The 18515-nt window shown below is 38.3% G+C and overlaps 1 pseudogene; it reads right to left on the reverse strand.

The window, feature by feature from the left end:
* Positions 1 to 11922, reverse strand: part of LOC101357701 (centrosomal protein of 63 kDa pseudogene) — a 17534-nt pseudogene extending 5612 nt beyond the window's left edge.
* Between the last annotated feature and the right edge of the window lie 6593 nt (positions 11923 to 18515).

An 18515-nucleotide genomic window follows, 5' to 3' on the forward strand; every position in this document is an offset into this window, starting at 1 on the left:
ATTGTTGATTCTCTGTTTGGCTTAGTTTTTCGGATCTTTGTTGTGGAGGGACGGCGTGGTGCTTCTGCCTAGACCGCCATCTTGCCGGAGTCCCCTCAATTCTTCATCTTTTTGCCGCTGCTCCTGTAGAACAGTCATATTGGTTCCAACCAAGTCATTGACTTTCATGGTGAGGCGCTCTATTTCCAACTCATTGGCACAGATGGTGTCATTGGCCCATTCCAGTTTACTGCTAAGGTGCTGAATTTCCGACTGGCTGGACATCTCCACAGACTCTAATCTCTGTTTCTGATTGGCAAGCTGAGCCTGAATTATCTCTTGATTGTTCAGCCAGGGCCTTCCTTTGTGCCTTCAGAGAAGATACCTGTTGCTGATAAATCAAGCGTTGCTTCTCCCAGTCCAGTGATTTCTGACGGAATTCCTCTATTTTTCCAGTTAACCTCTCGATTTCACACCAATCCTCCCTGTGACTTTTGGTGTTTCCTCTGGAGTCTTTTATATGCTTTTTTGTGTAGCTTTTCATAGCTTCTCTTCAGTATGCCTAATTCTTCATGTAGTTTCATTAACTCTTGCTTATACTCCGTGGCCATTTCTTGCTTGAGTTTTTCATGTTCTTCTACTTGCTGATGCAATACTCCCACAGTCAAAGTAGGCTAAAAGTCCAAATTCAGGGTGTCAGCTCCAGGGGAAGGCCTTTTCTCTCTGTCGGCCTTCTTCTCTTCGGTGTTCCCCTGGACTAGGAGCTTCTCGGCGCAGGGACCCCAGTCCAAAGGACGCGCTCTGCTCCTGGCACTGCTTTCTTGATGGTATGAGGTCCCCCCGAAAAATGTGTTTGATGTTATAACTACAGGGATACTTTTATAAAAAATAATAAATTTCTGCTGAAACACTGCACAAAAATTTTATAGACAGTCATTTTGGTGTCACCCCTTCTGACAATGTCACTCAATGTGGTCCACACCCCACGCTTCCCCCTAGTGATGCCACTGCCCATGGATATATCCAAAATCTTCACATTTAACCCAACTTCTTTTCTGAGTCGGTGGTATAACAGATAAGCACTCTGCTGCTAACAGAATGGTTGGCTGTTCGAACCCACCCAGTGGCTCCCCTGGGAGAAAGACCGGGCAATCTGCTCCTGTAAAGATTACAGCCTAGAAAAGCCTTTGGGGAAGTTTTACTCTGTTACATGGGGTCACTATGAGTCAAAATCGACTTAATGGCACCCAACAACAACAGCCACTTAAAAAATGTAGATTAAAAAGCACCAGCTTAGGAGACATGGGAGCTCTGGCGGCGCAGTTGTTAAAAGCTCAGCTTCTAACCAAAAGGTTGGCAGTTCAAATCTACCAGCTACTCCTTGGAAACCCTATGGAGCAGTTCGACTGTCCTATAGGGTCGCTATGAGTCAGAATCAACTCAATGGCAACGGGTTTGGCTTTGGGTTTGGTAGGAGACATGAGACAGTTTCACAAACAAGCTAGGGCACCAACCAGTTGAATCCCTTTAGATGGTTAATTTAAATTTCAGCCTTCTTATTTCAAACATGAGCTGTTTGGTTTGTTGTTGTTGTTAGGTGCCGTCGGGTTGGTTCCAATTCATAGCAACCCTATATACAACAGAAGGAAACACTGCCTGGTCCTGTGCCATCCTTACAATTGTTATGCTTGAGCCTGTTGTTGCAGCCACTGTGTCAATCCATCTTGTTGAAGGTCTTCCTCTTTTTCACTGACCCTCTAGTTTACCAAGCATGATGTCCTTTTCCAGAGACTAATACCTCTTGAAAACATATCCAAAGTATGTGAGATGAAGTGTCACCATCCTTGCTTCTAAGGAGCATTTTGGCTGTACTTCTTCTAAGACAGATTTTTTCATTCTTTTGGTAGTCCATGGTATATTCAATATTCTTCACCAACACCATAATTCAAAGGCATCAATTCTTCTTCAGTCTTCTTTATTCATTGTCCAGCTTTCAAGTGCATATGAGGCGATTGAAAACATCATGGCTTAGGTCAGGGGTACCTTAGTCCTTAAAATGACATCTTTGCTTTTTAACACTTTAAAGAGGTCTTTTGCAGCAGATTTGCCCGGTGCAATGCATCTTTTGATTTCTTGACTGCTTTTTCCATGGGTGTTGATTGTGGATCCAAGTAAAATGAAATCCTTGATAACTTCAATCTTTTCTCCATTTATTATGATGTTGCTTATTGGTACAGTTGTGAGGATTTTTGTTTTCTTTATGTTGAGGTATAATCCGTACTGAAGGCTGTGGTCTTTGATCTTCATCAGTAAGTGCTTCAAGTCCTCTTCACTTTCAGCACGCAAAGTTGTGTCATCTTCATATTGCAGGTTGTTAATGAGTCTTCCTCCAATCCTGATACCCTATTCTTCTTCATATAGTCCAGTTTCTAGGATTACTTGCTTGGCATACAGATTGAGTGAGTGTAGTGAAAGGATATAACCCTGTTGCACACCTTTCCTGATTTGAAACACACAGTCTCCCCTTGTTCTGTTGGAACAGCTGCCTCTTGGTCTATGTACAGGTTCCTCATGAGCACAATTAAGTGTTCTGGAATTCCCATTCTTCGCAATGTTACCCATAATTTGTAATGACCCACACAGTTGAATGCCTTTGCATAGTCAATAAAACACAGGTAAACATCTTTCTGTTTGGTTCACAAAATGGCAAGTGCTTCTTCAAGCTCTGACATCCTAAAACATATCTCATCCAACCCATTCTCTGTTATGTTTCCATTCTACAAGACAACATTCCCTAACAATCACAATGAACGGAAGTGGTGGAATCACTGTTTATGCCTCGTTGAGAAAATATGGAACAATTAGCTTCAGACATAGGAATTTTTACTTGAGTCCATGTGACTTAACAGTATATTATTGCTGATCTCCCTTCCACAGCACAAATCAAGTGTTCAAATATCTGAGAATCAAAGTATTCAGAGCAGGGATTTAGTGCCTTCAAAATACCCCATATAAGTGGTTCTCAAAGTTCGTGGTATAAAGGACCTCTTTACACTCAGAATAACTACTGAAGACCTCAAAAATCATTTATATGGTTATACCCATCCATATTTACCATATTAGAAATTAAAGCTGACTGAAAAAGTTAAAGAAAAAAAATAGTGAGAAAAGTGGCATTGCTTTATATTTTTCCAAATCTCTTTACTATCTGGCTTAATAGAAGACAACTGGATTCTCATATCTGGACCTGTATTCAGTCTATTGTTTTGATTAAAGTACAGTCAAGAATCATTTAACATCTATGATACGTTCTGTAAAATAGGACGTTATGCGATTCAGACGTTGAGCAAATAGCATATTTTATACAGGTAGTCCCTGGGTTATATGCCCAACCTCACCCACTGTTCCACCAGTCACAGGAGCAGGGGCAGACCAGACAGCAGCCCTTGCTGCTGCCCACCAGCTGGACAAAGCCCAATAGCTATATCCACTTGATGCAGGAGACCAGTCTTGTCAGTGTACAGCTGCAGGCTGGCTGCGGGCTGCCAGATTGGGACTTCATGTACCTAAAATTAATCTTTTACAATCATTCATGAATTTGTAATAATATATCATATACTGATCATTTGGAAAATACTGGTTTACTGACTTATGCAGATTTTCTAAATGTTGATAATTTCATTATTCAGTATAAAAAATCACAGTCATTGATACCACCACCAATCTCATCAAATAAGTCTTCAAATATTGGGAAACTCATGCTCATGGTGGCAAATATAAGTTCTACAAACTTTAAATTTTTCTCTTGAAAGCGCAGATATCATCACTAGCAACACGTACTCTCAGTTGTTTTCCCTGAAGTGACAGGTTCATTTCATTCATTTTTCAAAAAAGAAAAGGTCTTCTAAATAACCAAGTCTGAATAATAGCAATTTTTCAGTTGTTCATTCACGTAAAAATAGTGTTTCCTAATAGAAATGGCTAGCTCAGCTCACAACTCAATCATATGACAGATTTTTCTCCAGACAACCATGTTAACTTGGTATGCAAAAGTATTTTGTGTACTTTCCATTGCTTCACACAGAATATATAAAAATAAAAGACATATACTCAAGGGTGGCGATTTAATGAAATTAATAATTTTTACTGCTTTGTCAAGGGCTTTCTTAAATTAAACTGCCCCCTACCCCCGTAAGTGTGTGGCAGTAAAGAATACAATGACTGCTAGTAGAGTTTGATACCATGAAAAGTTGACAGAACCCACCCAGCCACTCTGTGGGACAAAGACCTGGCAATCTGCTTCTGCAAAGATTACAGCCTAGGAAACCTATGGGGCAGTTCTACTCTGTCACATGGGGTCACTATGAATTGGAATCAACTTGAGGGGGTCCAACAACAACAGCCTTGATTCATGTTTAGCCATTAGCAGTAGGAGCCACCATTGTTTTTACCCATGAGCACAAATGTCAATCAAGTGAAAGATGTAAATAATGTCTTAGTATAATTATGAAAAGGAGTCTTGGTGGTGCAGTGGTTAAGTACCCTTCTGGTAACTGAAAGGTTGGTGGTTCGAGCCTACCAGCTGCTCTGCAGGAGAAAGATGTGGCAGTCTGCTTCCGTAAAGCTTACAGCCTTGGAAACTAGGGCTGCAAAGATCCCTGATGAGAATTTGCATTTCAACCCCAGAAATACTGAATCAGAATTTATGTTTCAACAAATCCCCAGGTGATTCTTATGTATAACTTCCTGGGATCTTGTTAGAAATGCAAATTCTCAAGATGGGTTCGAACTGGAAGGAACCTGTTTGAAGCTCCGTTGGAAACCCTGCGGGACAGTTGTACTCTGTCCTGTGGAGTTGCTATGAGTTGGAATTGACTAGACGGCACTGGGTATAATTATGAAAATAGTTTTGATCCCCTGAAAGGGCCTCAGGCCCTCAAGATGTCCATGGACCACACTTTGAAAGCTGCTGCTTTATATTGTGCATACCAAATAAAGCCCTGTATACAGTTCTGAATTTTGTACTTTAAGAAGAATATAGATAAACTCTTGCACATTGAGAAGAGATCTTGCAGTAAGAAGAAGAATATCAATATCAACCCTGAAATGTAAACCATGTCTGTAGGAAATAGAAATGCTTAGTATGGCACAGAGAAGAATTAGAGAATATGGCAGACATTGGAAAACTTTTATAAAACCAAAAACAAACAAACAAACAAAAAAACAAACAAAAACCCAAACCCTTTGCCTTTGAGTTGATTCTGACTCATAGCAACCCTATAGGACAGAGTAAAACTGCCCCATAGGGTTTCCAAGGAGTGGCTGGTGAATTCAAACTGCCAACCTTTTGGTTAGCAGCTGAGCTCTTAACCACTATGCCACCAGGGCTCCAAAACTTTTATAGGACTTGCTTATACATGTGAGATTGGACATATTCTCCATGACCCTAAGACTCAACACCAGTGGGGATTAAAACACAATATATTTCAGCTCCATGAATGGTAGAATTTTATAGGAGCCTGGAATGTGCAAAATGAAAGGAGATTGATCTAGAATTTAGTTTTCTAGCTCCCAGTTTAGACAGTGCAAAGAGGTTTCAACATCACATAGAGATTGGACTACTTGACCTTTAGTGTCAGTTTCATGACTAATCTCCCATGGGCCTAGCATTAATTCAAGAACAATTTGAAGAGGGTATGGCTGTAATATGCTTCTGACAGTCACTAGGTTTAGAGATGTGGCTAGAGGGATATCTTAGATACTTAAGCATCTACTAGACACCCAAAAAATTAGGATAACAAAATTATAAGCAATCAAAATACTTGTTGACTCGTTGATAAAGGTAGAAGAGTTGTTTAAATTTTATTTCCCATCTTAGTTTTGAAAATCTCACTATATCAGACATAGCAGTAATTTACCAATCTTTGATCATTAAAAATTAGACTCTGAATATTGTTTGAGATATTTTTTAAGGATTACCAAAATGAAAAGGATGAGGACAAAAATCCCAAAATAATCAGCCACCCTATTTATAATCGTCTCTGAATAGCCCTTTCCACAGATGAGGAAAACCAGTTTAAAAATGTTATACGCCTTAGGCTAAACCCTAAAAGGCAGATATCCAAAAGTACCCAACCTGGATCATTTATTTTAAAAGGATATTTTGAAAATACCTTAAATCATTGAATAAATATTTAGTCCAACACTTTCCGACAGCACCTAACAACAACACCACTTTTAAAGAACTAGAGTCTGGGAGCAAACTTTACTCTCATATTATTGGCCTATTTAAATTTTAAAAATTATCTCCAGACCAATGTGTATTTCAGATATGAAGGGGAAAATGCTATTTTGCATGGCCTAAGTGACATGTTTTTCACTTACAAAAGAAGAAAAATAAAGTGAGAAAAGACCATGGAGTGAATGAGAAATAAAGAGGAGAATGAGAAAGATTTTCTTAATTCTGAATAAAAGTATTTTCTGGAAAGACTTCCCCCCCAAAAAAGGACAGATTCTGACCTGTTTGTATAAGGTAAGAGACAAGTCTTGCTTACCTCTTCTAAATAATACTTACATTCATTTTTCTACTTACCAAAGTAACACATTTATAGTAGCCTATGTAGTCCCTGGGTGGTACAAAGAGTTAACACATTTGGCTGCTAGCTGAAAGGTTGAAGGTTTGAGTCTACCCAGAGGCACCTGGGAAGAAAGGCCTGGCAATCTACTTCCGAAGAATCATCCATTGAAAACCCTATGAGGCACAGTTCTACTCTGACACACATGCAGTTGTCATGAGTCCGAATCAACTCAGCAACAACTGGTTGGGTTATAGTAGCCCATTTAGAAAATATAGAACAGCACATGAGCACAATTAAAATCATCTGAAACAAATACATGACCCCCCCCCATAGATTATCAAGTTTAATACTTTCCAGTGTATGCTCTTTTATTTTTCCTTTACTTTTAAAACAATTTTGGGTTTTTATTATTTTCACTATTTTATATATTTTTTTTTATTATTTAACAATATCAGAAGATTTTTAAAATATCATTTGAGGTCTAGATTATATAGTTGTTTTATTCAGATTACTAGAAAGCTCAAACCTAACTATCCTTCATTTAAATGCCAACAACTTCCATCAGCAGGGTTTTATATTTTACACAACAAATCAACAAAAGCAGAAAGTGCTACTCAACATGGATATCTGTAATCTAATTTCCTGTTGATATCTTAATAGTCTTAAATGTAATCACTAAGGAAAAGGTTTTGAAATGTCTGTCCACAAGCCACTGCTAATAGGTTTGATTGTGGAACTACATTAAGTAATTACATTACAGTCATAACGTCCATTTGGGCAACGTCCGACTGCATATACATCCATGGTCCCATAAAATTATAATATAGTTCAGAAATCCCGATCGGAAAATGGAACGCAGGGGACATAACTGGGTGTAGAGAAAGTGACAGCTTCCGGAACACAATACATGTATCTTATGTCTGTTGTATGCAAAGCGTTTGCACTGCCAGGCATATAATGGTATCGTACATATATAATCTATAACACGTATGTCTTGACAGTCATAATAAACACCCATGTTACTGGCTTATGTATGTACTCTACTGCACTTTCTTTTGTTATTTTAATGTGAACTTTCCCTGCTTACAAATAAAAAGTTTACCATGTAACAGTATGTGCTTCAACTCATAGGCAGCAGCTTCCAATCTCATGTATTGAATATCTCTTGAGTGTTGTAGCATTATCTCTCTGTTTAATTTTCTTTCGAAAATATTACCGTGAAGTGCATCGTGGCTCCCAAACACAGCAAAACCAGTGCTAGCGATAGCAGCAGCAAGAGGCAAAGGAGAAGTATCGATTTGGAAGTGAAACAAAAGGTATCCCATTTAGCTTTGCTAAGTATATAATATGGTGTTCACACAATGTCCACATCACATAACGTCCTATTTCACAGAACGTATCGTGGACATTAAACAACACATGACTGTATTTAAATAACCTTCCTTGGAGATTATGTGGACTTGAGTCTTATTCCTGGAAAGCTTAAGAAGCTTTCCAACTTTGTAAAAAGCTTAAGAAAATATTCTTAGCTTCTATAAACTGATTTATTCTTTGCTAGAATTTTCTAGGTAACCAAAAACCAAAACCAAATCCACTGCTGTTGAGTCAATTCTGACTTATAACGACTCCAAGGGACAGAGTAGAACTGCTTCATAGGGTTTCCAAGGCTGTAAATCTTTACAGAAGCCGATTGCCACATCTTTCTCTCTGTGAGCAGCTGGTGGGGTCGAACCGCTGCCCTTTGGATTGGCAGCCAAGCACTTGAACCACTGCGCCACCAGCGCTCCTCTTTCTAGGTAAAGGGAACCTTTAATATAATTTTGGGAGGAAAAAGGTGGCTCTGTTCCCAGAAAAATAAATATACACTTAAAAATTTCCATAAATTTTCAGTAGGTTCACAGACTGCTTTCCCCTTAACCTGTCCAATGACATAAAAATTCCCTTAGCCAAGAGAAGTGTTGTGCAGTCTTTGAAAAGTCTATGAAATTGTAAATTTCCTCCAAATAATTGGAAAACACAAGCATACACTTAAAATCCTACAAAAAAGACAGAGGGAGAGAGAGAAAAAACTCTAAATTCTGTTCTCCAGTGATTTGCATTCATTTTTAAAAATTGCATCTGTTGTGGGCGTTCTTAAATGAAGGGAATCTTACTCATTTTGAAGAAAGTTAAGGAGAATAAGAACCTGATAATAAAGAATTTTTCAAGAATCCATTATGGGGTTCCCCCCCGCCCCCGCCGCCTCAGGTATCGAAATCTGATTTTACATTTATAGGAGAAACAGAAAATCCAAATACAATTCCAAGCCTTCAGTTAAGCCTGCCTTCAAATACCAGTGGCTGAATTCCTTAATGAGATAAAACCAACTCAGCGAAGTGGGACTTCCTACCTTTATCCAAGAGAGGTGTTACCTCCAAGACCCAATTAACAGGATTACCATTCCAATGGCACCTGAAGGCTGGTACTGCCACTATCAGTCTTAAAAATGTCATTAAGAAGTGTCACTCCTTGGTTTAGTCACATCCTGACTACCTTGAAAGCCATCTCAGGATAACTTGAAGATAAAAGTAAACAATCGTGATGGTTATCAAAGACACTACATTTTCCTCAATTACAGGAGTGTTCTCTTCCATAGCATTTTCTTTCTAGTATTTTAAGGTCCAAAGTTTCACCCAGATTTGTGTGGGTCTGAGAATTTAGCATGCAATGGTTCCATTTATATATTATGCTTAAGCAAAGAACCAGGACCTACTTTGACTCATAGCTGACAGACAGCACCTGTTGTTCGTTAACCTCAAATTTGTCAGACTTCTAATTAAGCAATTTGGGAAGTCGCCTCATTGTCTGTTTTGAAAAGCCAGGTGGCTCCAAGAAACAGAAGTGAAAAGAAATCTAAAGCTGGTTCTCCAAGTGTGGTCCATGGGTGGCCTCCATCATAATCACCTGGGTGATTTTTAAAATACAGATTCTATAGCTCAGTCCCAGACCTCGTACATCAGAATTTACCGCGGTGGGTCCTGGGAACGCACCTATTTTGAAATCTCCCCGAGGTAATTCTTATGCACTGTAAAGATGGCGAACTTCTGCCTTAGGGATATTGAAGATAAAGAAATAGGTTTTCCTGGGCTTTTAACTTATAGCTCTTTAAAACTGGATTTTTGTTATTAACTCTACTTGGATACCAAAACAGTAACAATGACTCTTAAAAAACACCATTATGAATTCTAAAGAATTCCTCTGTTTAATGACAGGATGTTTTTCTTCAACACTATGAGAATTTATTTAATTAATAGGTTGTCTGCCAGGATATTAATCCAGCAACTTCCACCACAAGTGAGGCAACATCAAGTATAAAAATGAGGCTCTGAACTCAAACAACCTGTTTTCAGCACCCTGCACTTACTACCTGTGTGGTCTTTAGCAAATTGCTTAATCTCTCTAAGCCTCAGTTTCTCCGCATATAAAATGGGAATAGTAATAAGGCCTTACCTTAGAAGTTAATTGTGGAGACTACATAAAATCATCCTTTTAAAGCTCTGGTGAGCACTTAATACGTGTTAGTCATTATGATCAGTGTTGCTGTAAACATGATTAACTCCACAAACAAGTGCGCTCACGGCCCCCAAGAACTTACCCCATGGTTGCAGTGGAGATGTTCGATTTCTGGTAAGCTTCCTGCTACTGTACAATTCTAGATTATGCTCATAATTGCGAAAAATTAAAAAAGCTGGCCAAGTCCTCCTAAAGATTTAAAAGCTACAGCTTTGCTTTTTTAATTCCTGAAGAAAATCCCTTTATAATACTAATTGAGTACCCAGCAGGAGGTATGTCATTCAGAGGAAATCTGCTATGAATTTACTAAAACACCAACCAAAAAAAAAAACAAAAACCAGTTGTCTTGGAGTCAATTCTGACTCATAGCAACCCTACAGGACAAAATAGAACTTCCCCATAGGGTTTCAAAGGCTATAATCTTTATGGAAGCAGGCTGCCACATCTTTCTCCCACAGAGTGGCTAGTAGGTTCGATCTGCTGTCCTTTCTGTTAGCAGCGGAGCACTTAACCACCATACCACCAGGGCTCCTTTAGTGTATTTACTAAGTCTACCTGAATTATAGGAAGCTCCATGTTTAAAAGGTCTAAAAGTCAAGTTTAACATACTCCTTTGTCTTCTTTCATAATTTATTTACCTGGGGAAGCTTCCTTAGACATAGCCCCTAATTTTCAGCTGTCTTTTTCTTTACACCCATGTTTCCAGCTGACTGATCTGAGGTACTAGGAGATCAGGTGACTTGCCCTGGGTCACACACCATGAGTTAAGCACATTGGATCAAGAATTTTTGTGCCAGAAGTCCTGGCAAGTTTCTCCAGTAGGAGTGTCCAGGAGTAAATGGTTGACTGAAAACAAATCCTTAATCCTCTTCTGTTAGAGCCACATTTGCAATTTTTTGTGTCTTTATTCAATTTAAATTTCTAAAATATATAAAGCATTTTTAAATACAATAAACTCAAACATGGCTTCCCACCTTTCTTCCAAATAGCTGAACGTATGCTGTTTCACTGCCGACGTTAAATTGAAGCTATCTCAAAAGATTTCACCTCTCGGAAATTCTGGCCAATTTGGTCTATTCTCTGCTGTCTCTCCTCGTTCTGAGTCTTCTCCTTCACTGTTGCCATGTATTCATTCACCAAATGTTTACTGAGCATCTACTATGGGCCCGGCACAAGCCTTGCCACTCACAGTTGCAGGACTCAACTCACAAATACTAATAGAGCTCACACGCGTATGTCTAAATACCTAATACTTATAAATCAAACTGGCAAAGTATTCAATAAAATTAGTTCTTCTTCCTGTCTTGACAAATACGCCTTCATAAAAACTCGGAAGGCCGGTTTCAGATTTAGAATTCTCAAGCACCTCAGTGTTTCTTGCCAGCACGGCAATGCAAGGACAGCCTATTACCAGCCCCGAATCCCCTGGTGCTGGTCTCCTGCTCTTGGTCCTTAGCCCGTTGCTCCTCTTTTCCCACCCCTGACTACATCCCATACTGTAAGGGACCTTGCACCTATGTACTGCATACACCAGTTTGTACACGCAAGCTCATACCCAGGCCCGGCAATTGGCCACCACTACACCACTCTTTAATCGGCAGTACCGTTGGAGGATGGTCTGCCACATGGCCTCTGCGCCTCCCATCCAGGCCGCCCAAGAAAAAGCCTTGGGCCCAGAACATCTCTGATAAGGAGGCTGGGATTTGGGTCTCTCACTCTTTCCCAGTCCCTTCTCCTTATCAGGGAAGCCTTCCCCCTGTTCTGGGCACACAGTAACTTTTCTCTGTCTCTCAAGCGTGTGCGGGCACCACATGACACCTGGCCAATCCCACTACTATATGTGTTCCCGGTGGGGAGGGAACGGGGTTTCTCACTATGGCACTAGAGGGATAAATGAGAACATCTGCCCTGCACTGGCCATATGCGGGATGATCTTGCTGGCCATAGGAGACGAACACCCACTAGTGAAGTTGATCTTGCTCTGTCCCTTCTCTACGTAGTAAAGCGTTTCCCGTGCACCAAAAGAGCATATGTGTGGTGTTTTGTTGGAGACTTCAAGCCCTGGCACGACAGATACAACTTATGTTTTCCCTAGAAGTGGGCCCAGGGCTGGGACCCTTCATGCCTGAGTCTAAGGGTGATAACTACTAGGCGCCACACCAAAGCATCCACAGATTGTATGACCATGCGATCTAAGTATATCATTCTCCCATTCCAAAAATATCACCACTTTCCACTGTCAAAACTCAACAAAGGCCCAACTCCTTACTCTGACCCTGCCTTAAAGTTTCAAACCTGAAAGTGAAATTTCTGTTTGTAGTAAAATACGCTAAACGAATTAGAACACATTTCCATCTCGGCATCTTTCATCTGTTAGCCCATTTTGTTCTTTCTGCTTAACATACTTTTTCTATCTCTGCCTGCTCCAATATTCTTACTCATTTCTCTTTTCTTCTGATGATATTGCATGCTTACCTTTCACATTCTGCTTATCCCTTCCTAATTTTTACAGTTATGTTTTGTATATGTTATAGCTCCTGCTATTGATTGTAAAATATTTGCTGACTGCATCCGTGACATTTATTTTCTTCCAATTCTTTAGAAGTAGTTATTGTTTCTGAATAAATCATGCTTATTCTTTGTAAATGAGTCCCACCGCAAAAGAATGCAAAGGAAAGTAAAACCTTAGAAAGGTTGCCAAGTTTTTCATACATATTAGGTGCATGCATTGATGTGTAAAAGTTACACAGAAAGCAACATTTATTCTTTGTAACTCTTTTCTTCATTTAACTATAGGCTTTGTATATTTTCGGTGTCAGGGTGTAGAGATATATACAGCTTTTATGACTGCATATGATTCTAGGCTAATAATATTTTCAAGTTTATTCAACCAATCTCTCTTGCTTCATAATTTTCTTTATTTTTCTTCCTGTTATCTATTATAAAAATATTATAAAACATTTTCCCTTTTTTTTTTATTTTACATCTTTTCTGACAAGTACAATTATCCTCTTGGGATAAATTCTTAACACTAGAGTCTCTGTGATGTTAGATAATTGTGTCATTTACTTTTGTATCTCTTGGAGCACCCTAATACAATGACTTAAAAATAACAGTTATTTAATCCACATTGGCTAAATCAATATACTCATGATTAAATTAGCAATCGGTTATTCATAGATGTAACTGATCTAATGCTGTATTGTGGTTAGATGTTCTGGGAGATGCCAGTCTAGATTTATGCTACTTCTTTACCCAGAACAGCTATTGCAAAAAAGAAAAGGAAATAATTTGCAGAGCTTGAAATAAACAGAGTAAGAGGAGTTGCAGTGAACATTAAAACCACCAGTTGCCATGAAGTTGATTCTACCTCATGGTGACCCCATGTGTGTCAGAGTAGAACTGTGCTCCTTAGGCTTTTCAACGGCAGATTTTTTTGGAAGTAGTTCACCTGGCCTTTCTTCTGAGGCACCTCACAACATTTTGGTTAGCAGCTGAGCATGTTAATTGTTTGTACTATCCAGGGATTCTGCAGTAGATATTAGATGTGTTTATTTATTCTTATAACAATGCTATGAAAAGATAGAGCTGATATTATTAGTGGAGCCATTTTGCAGATGAGGAAGCTTGCACTCAGAACAAATTACTTGCCCAAAGCCATTTGACTTGCTGTAGGAACAGTAGGTCACTCCCTCTTTCTACAAGTTCAGGGCTTTCTGGAATATACCACCCTGCCTTTTACCTAAATAACAGTTTTGTACTTTCATCTTAATAAAGAACTCTGTTCTAGGAATAGCTGTTTGTCCGGGAGGTATCTCCTTTTACCAGAGGGAAAACAGAATTAGAAGAACAATTCCACCAACTTTGCATTTCTTCATTGGCCTCTAACAGTTAAATCAATTACACCTAAGGGTAAGTAGGTATTTGCTCAGTAACCTGCTTCACTTTTTCCTATAGTTGGTGAAAAGGGCAAGTTTGTTGAACACAGAATCAGCTCCGAAAATCTTGTGACCTGCTTAGGTGAATGTCTTAGTCATCTAGTGCTGCTGTAACAGAAATATCACAAGTGGATGACTTTAACAAAGAGAAGTTTATTTCCTCACAGTAAAGTAGGCTCAAAGTCCAAACTCAGGGCGTCAGCTCCAGGGGAAGTCTTTCTGTCTCTGTTGGCCTTCTCATCCATGTTCCCCTGGATTAGGAGCTTCTCTGCGCAGGGACTCCGGGGTCCAAAGGACGCCCTCTGCTCCCGGCACTGCTTTCTTGGTGTTATGATGTCCCCCTGTCTCTCTGCTCACTTCTCTCTTTTATATCTCAAGAGATTGCCTCAGGACACAATCCAGACTTGGAGACTGAGTCCTGCCTTACTAACACAACTGCTGCCCATCCTCCCTCATTAACATCATAGAGGCAGGATTTACAACATATAGGAAAATGGCACAATACCAGGAATAGTGGTCCAGTCAAATGGATACACACGTTTTTGGGGGGACAGAATTCAATCCATGACAGTGAGGGAGCAATTTATCCCGCCTATTAAGCACAGGGGAGCCCTGGTGGCGCAGTGGTTAAGAGCTCAGCTGCTAACCAAAAGTCCACAGTTGGAATCCACCACCCGGTCCTTGGAAACCCTATGGGGCAGTTCTCCTCTGTCCTATTGGGTTGCTATGAGTTGGAATTGACTTGATGGCAATGGGTTTTAAGCACAGGTAGCTTACTGACAGCAGAGACATCTTTTGTCCTACTCTTTGTTGCATCCTTAGCAACTGACACACTTTCTGATACATGTTAGATTTAAAAAAACATATTAATATAAAAAAGGGAGGGAGAGAGAAGGAAAGGAAAGTAATCCTCATAGCTAGTAAAATATTATTCTTTAACAATCAGTTTTATTTTGGTAGATGTGATTTTAATTATCTCATAACCTCCACAGTGACTACCCCAATTAAAATCAATCTTCAAGTTATATCCTATAGACTGTGTTCTTTGATCATAATACAATTAAATAGAAGTTGATAACAAAAGAGGATTAAATATGTCCCATGTATCTGGAAACTAATGAAGAGGCAAATGAACAACTATTGTTTAAAAGAGAAAATCATTTAAAAATTACAAAATAGTTATATTTGAATGACAGTGGTAACAATACATGTCAGTTTTGAGGGATGCAAAAAACAGTTCTCAGAAGTAAATTTAGAGCTCTAACTATAATTATTAAAAACAGGACCAAAAATTCAAGATGTTGGAAATACAGCACATCAATAAGAAACTTAAAGAAAGGAAATAATACTTTTTAATGCTATTTAAGCATAAACAGCAATGACGAAACAAAACAAAAAAGAAGGAAAATGAAACTTAAAACCTGGTTCTTGGAAAAGATTAATAAAATAGACTAATCTCTGGAAAGACTGATTTAAAAAAGGAGTGGAGATATACCCATTACATAGCTACAAAATCCAATGGATGCTGAAGCAAAAAAGTGTGGAATTAATTTTAGAAAGCAAAAGCTTTAAATATACAGGTAGAAGTAATAGCAACAAAAGACTATGTTTCCTTAACCCTTGGATAACAGGAAATTAGTCTGTCAAACTTCTAATTTTCCCATTTCATTTTTATATTCTATTTGTTGTTAAAGATTTGGTGAATAAAAAAACTATAAATAAACTAGAAAATATTTAGTCTTTTATTAAGAATTTTATTTTACAAATATTTATTGATTTTCAGCTCTGTGCCAGACACTGGATTTAGTACTAGGAAACTATGAACATGGTATAGCTCTTCATTTATTTTATTGTCTTTGTTTCTTTATCAGTGTTTTGTAGTTTTAAGCATATACATCCTGTATATGTTTTGTTAGATTTCCATCTAAGTATTTCATTTTTTGAAAGGAGGGCATTATAAATGGATTTGTATTTTTAACTTTTGTGTTCACATGTTTATTGCTAGTATATAGAAATAAAATGATTTTTGTATGTTTATCTTTTATCTTACAAAATTGCTGAGCTCGCTTATTAGCTTTAGGAATTTTGTTTTAGATTTCTTCGAACTTTCTATAAAGACAATCATGTCATCTTTAAATAAGGACAGTTTTATTTCTTCCTTTCCAGTGTGTATAACTTTTATTTCTTTCTCTTGCCTTATTGCACTAACTAGATCTTCTAGTACTACGTTGAATAAGAGTGGTGAGAGTAGGCATCTTTGTCTTGTTCCAAATTTTAGGGGTCAATTATTCATTCTTTTGCCGTTAAGTATAGTATTAGCTGCAGGTTTTTGCAGATGCCCTTTATCAAGTTTTTCCTTTTATTCCTATTTTTCTGAGTTTTATCATGACTGGATATTGAATTTTGTTCAAATGTTTCTTGTGCAGTGAGAGATTTTTCTTCTTTAGCCTGTTAATATGGTGGTTTACATTGACTGATTTTCAAATATTAAACAAGCCTTGCATCCTCTATTATCCTTCTAATGGCTACAGGATCTGTAGTGACATTCCCTGTATCATTCCTGATATCAGTAATTTCTGTTTTCTTTCTTTTTTTCTCTGTCATTCTTACCACAGTTTTAATCATTGTTATTGATTTTTTTTTTAATTCAGCTTTTTGTTTTATTGACTATATTGCTTTTGTGTTTTCAATATCATTGATTTCTGGTCTTATATTTATTATTTCCTTTTTTACTATTGCTCTGGGTTTATTTTGTTCTTTTTCTAATTTCTTGAGGTAGGAACTTAAGATTATTGATTTAAGATATTTTTTCTTTTCTAAGATGTAGTGCTATAAATTTTTCTTTCAGAATTGCTTTAGCTACATCCCACGTATTTTGATATGTTGTATTTTCGTTTTTGTTCTGTTCAGTTGTTTTTTTTTTTTAGTTTTCTTTGAAACTTCCTCTTTGACTACTAAAACCCAAACCATTGCCATCGAGTAGATTCTAACTCGTAGCAACCTTATAGGACAGAGTAGAACTGCCCCATAGGGTTTCCAAGGAGCAGCTGGCAGATTCAAACTGCTGACCTTTTGGTAACCAGCCATAGCTCTTCACCACTATGCCACCAGGGCTTCTCTTTGACTATAGATTACTTAAAAGTATGTTGTGTGTTTTCATGTGTTTGGAGATTTTCTTGTTATCTTTCTGCTACTGATTTCTAGCTTGATTCCATTATGGTCAGAAAACACTCTCTGTATGATTTCAATTTTTAACAATTTGTTGAAGTTTGTTTTATGGTCCAGGATATAGTCTATCTAGGTATATGTTCTGTGGCCATTTGAAAAGAATGTATTATGGGGTTATTGAGTAGAGTGTTCTATACATGTTGATTAAATTCTATGGGTTGATGGTATTGTTGAGTTCTTTTATTATTTTGCTAATTATTTGTCTAGTTGTTCTCTCAATTCTTAAGAGGGTGCGTTAAAGTTTTCAACTATGTTTGTGGATTTGTCTATTTCTCCTTTCAACTCTATTAGTTTCTGCTTCACAGATTTTTCAGCTCGGTTTTTTGGTGTGTACACATTTATAATTACTATGTCTTTTTGATAAACTACCTCTTTTATCATTATGTAATGTACCCCTCTGTGGTCATTTTCATTGCCTTGAAATATACTTTATTTGATATCAATATTGTTGACAGGGTGTATCACCTCATTAATGCCAGGTGGAGGTAAAGTCCATTGACATCTGAGGTGGGGAGTGGTTTTCTGATTATTGGTGAGTGTGGGTGGGAGTTTCAGCTCCCATGAAGCCTCCACTGATACCTCCTTGACTGGTTGTGTAACTAGTCCTTTACTGCTCTGGATGTGGCCTCCAATGACCCATGGGGAGAGTTGACCTTCCTACCACTGGGCAGTGGTAAAGGTCATGTATCTTTACTAGACATTCTTTGACATCACATCAGCATAGAATAGGAGGAGTGGTTTATTACTACCATATGGAGGTGGAAGTCCAGGTTCCCCATGTGCTTTCCACTGACACCTTAGAGGGAGAGGCCTCATTATCTCCAGTTAGACATGGAATCACTGGTAAGTCTTATCTGATACCACCCCAGTAGGAGGTTGGATGAGTTGAGGCATCTTGTTACAGCCTGATGAGTGTAGAAGTCTAGAATCCCCACTTGGCCTTTGTTGGCATGGGTGGAGGCAAAGGTTTTTTTCTGTGCTCTTTGGCTGGAGTAGAGCAATTATTATCTACAGGTTTCTGCTTCACTATCCTGTGCCTTTCCTATCCTTTAGATAAGGAGGGAAGGTATTTATGGGGGTCTTATCTTTGAAATTTAGATGAAGGTTTACAGAACAAACTAGCTTCTCATTAAATATCTAGTACATATATTGTTTTGTGACAATGGTTAACAACCCATGACATGTCAGTACTCTCCCTTCTCAACTTTGGGTTCCCTATTACCAGCTTTCCTGTCTGTCC

This window comes from Trichechus manatus, unplaced genomic scaffold (genome assembly GCF_000243295.1).
Source record: "Trichechus manatus latirostris isolate Lorelei unplaced genomic scaffold, TriManLat1.0 scaffold00022, whole genome shotgun sequence".
Lineage (NCBI taxonomy): Eukaryota > Metazoa > Chordata > Mammalia > Sirenia > Trichechidae > Trichechus > Trichechus manatus.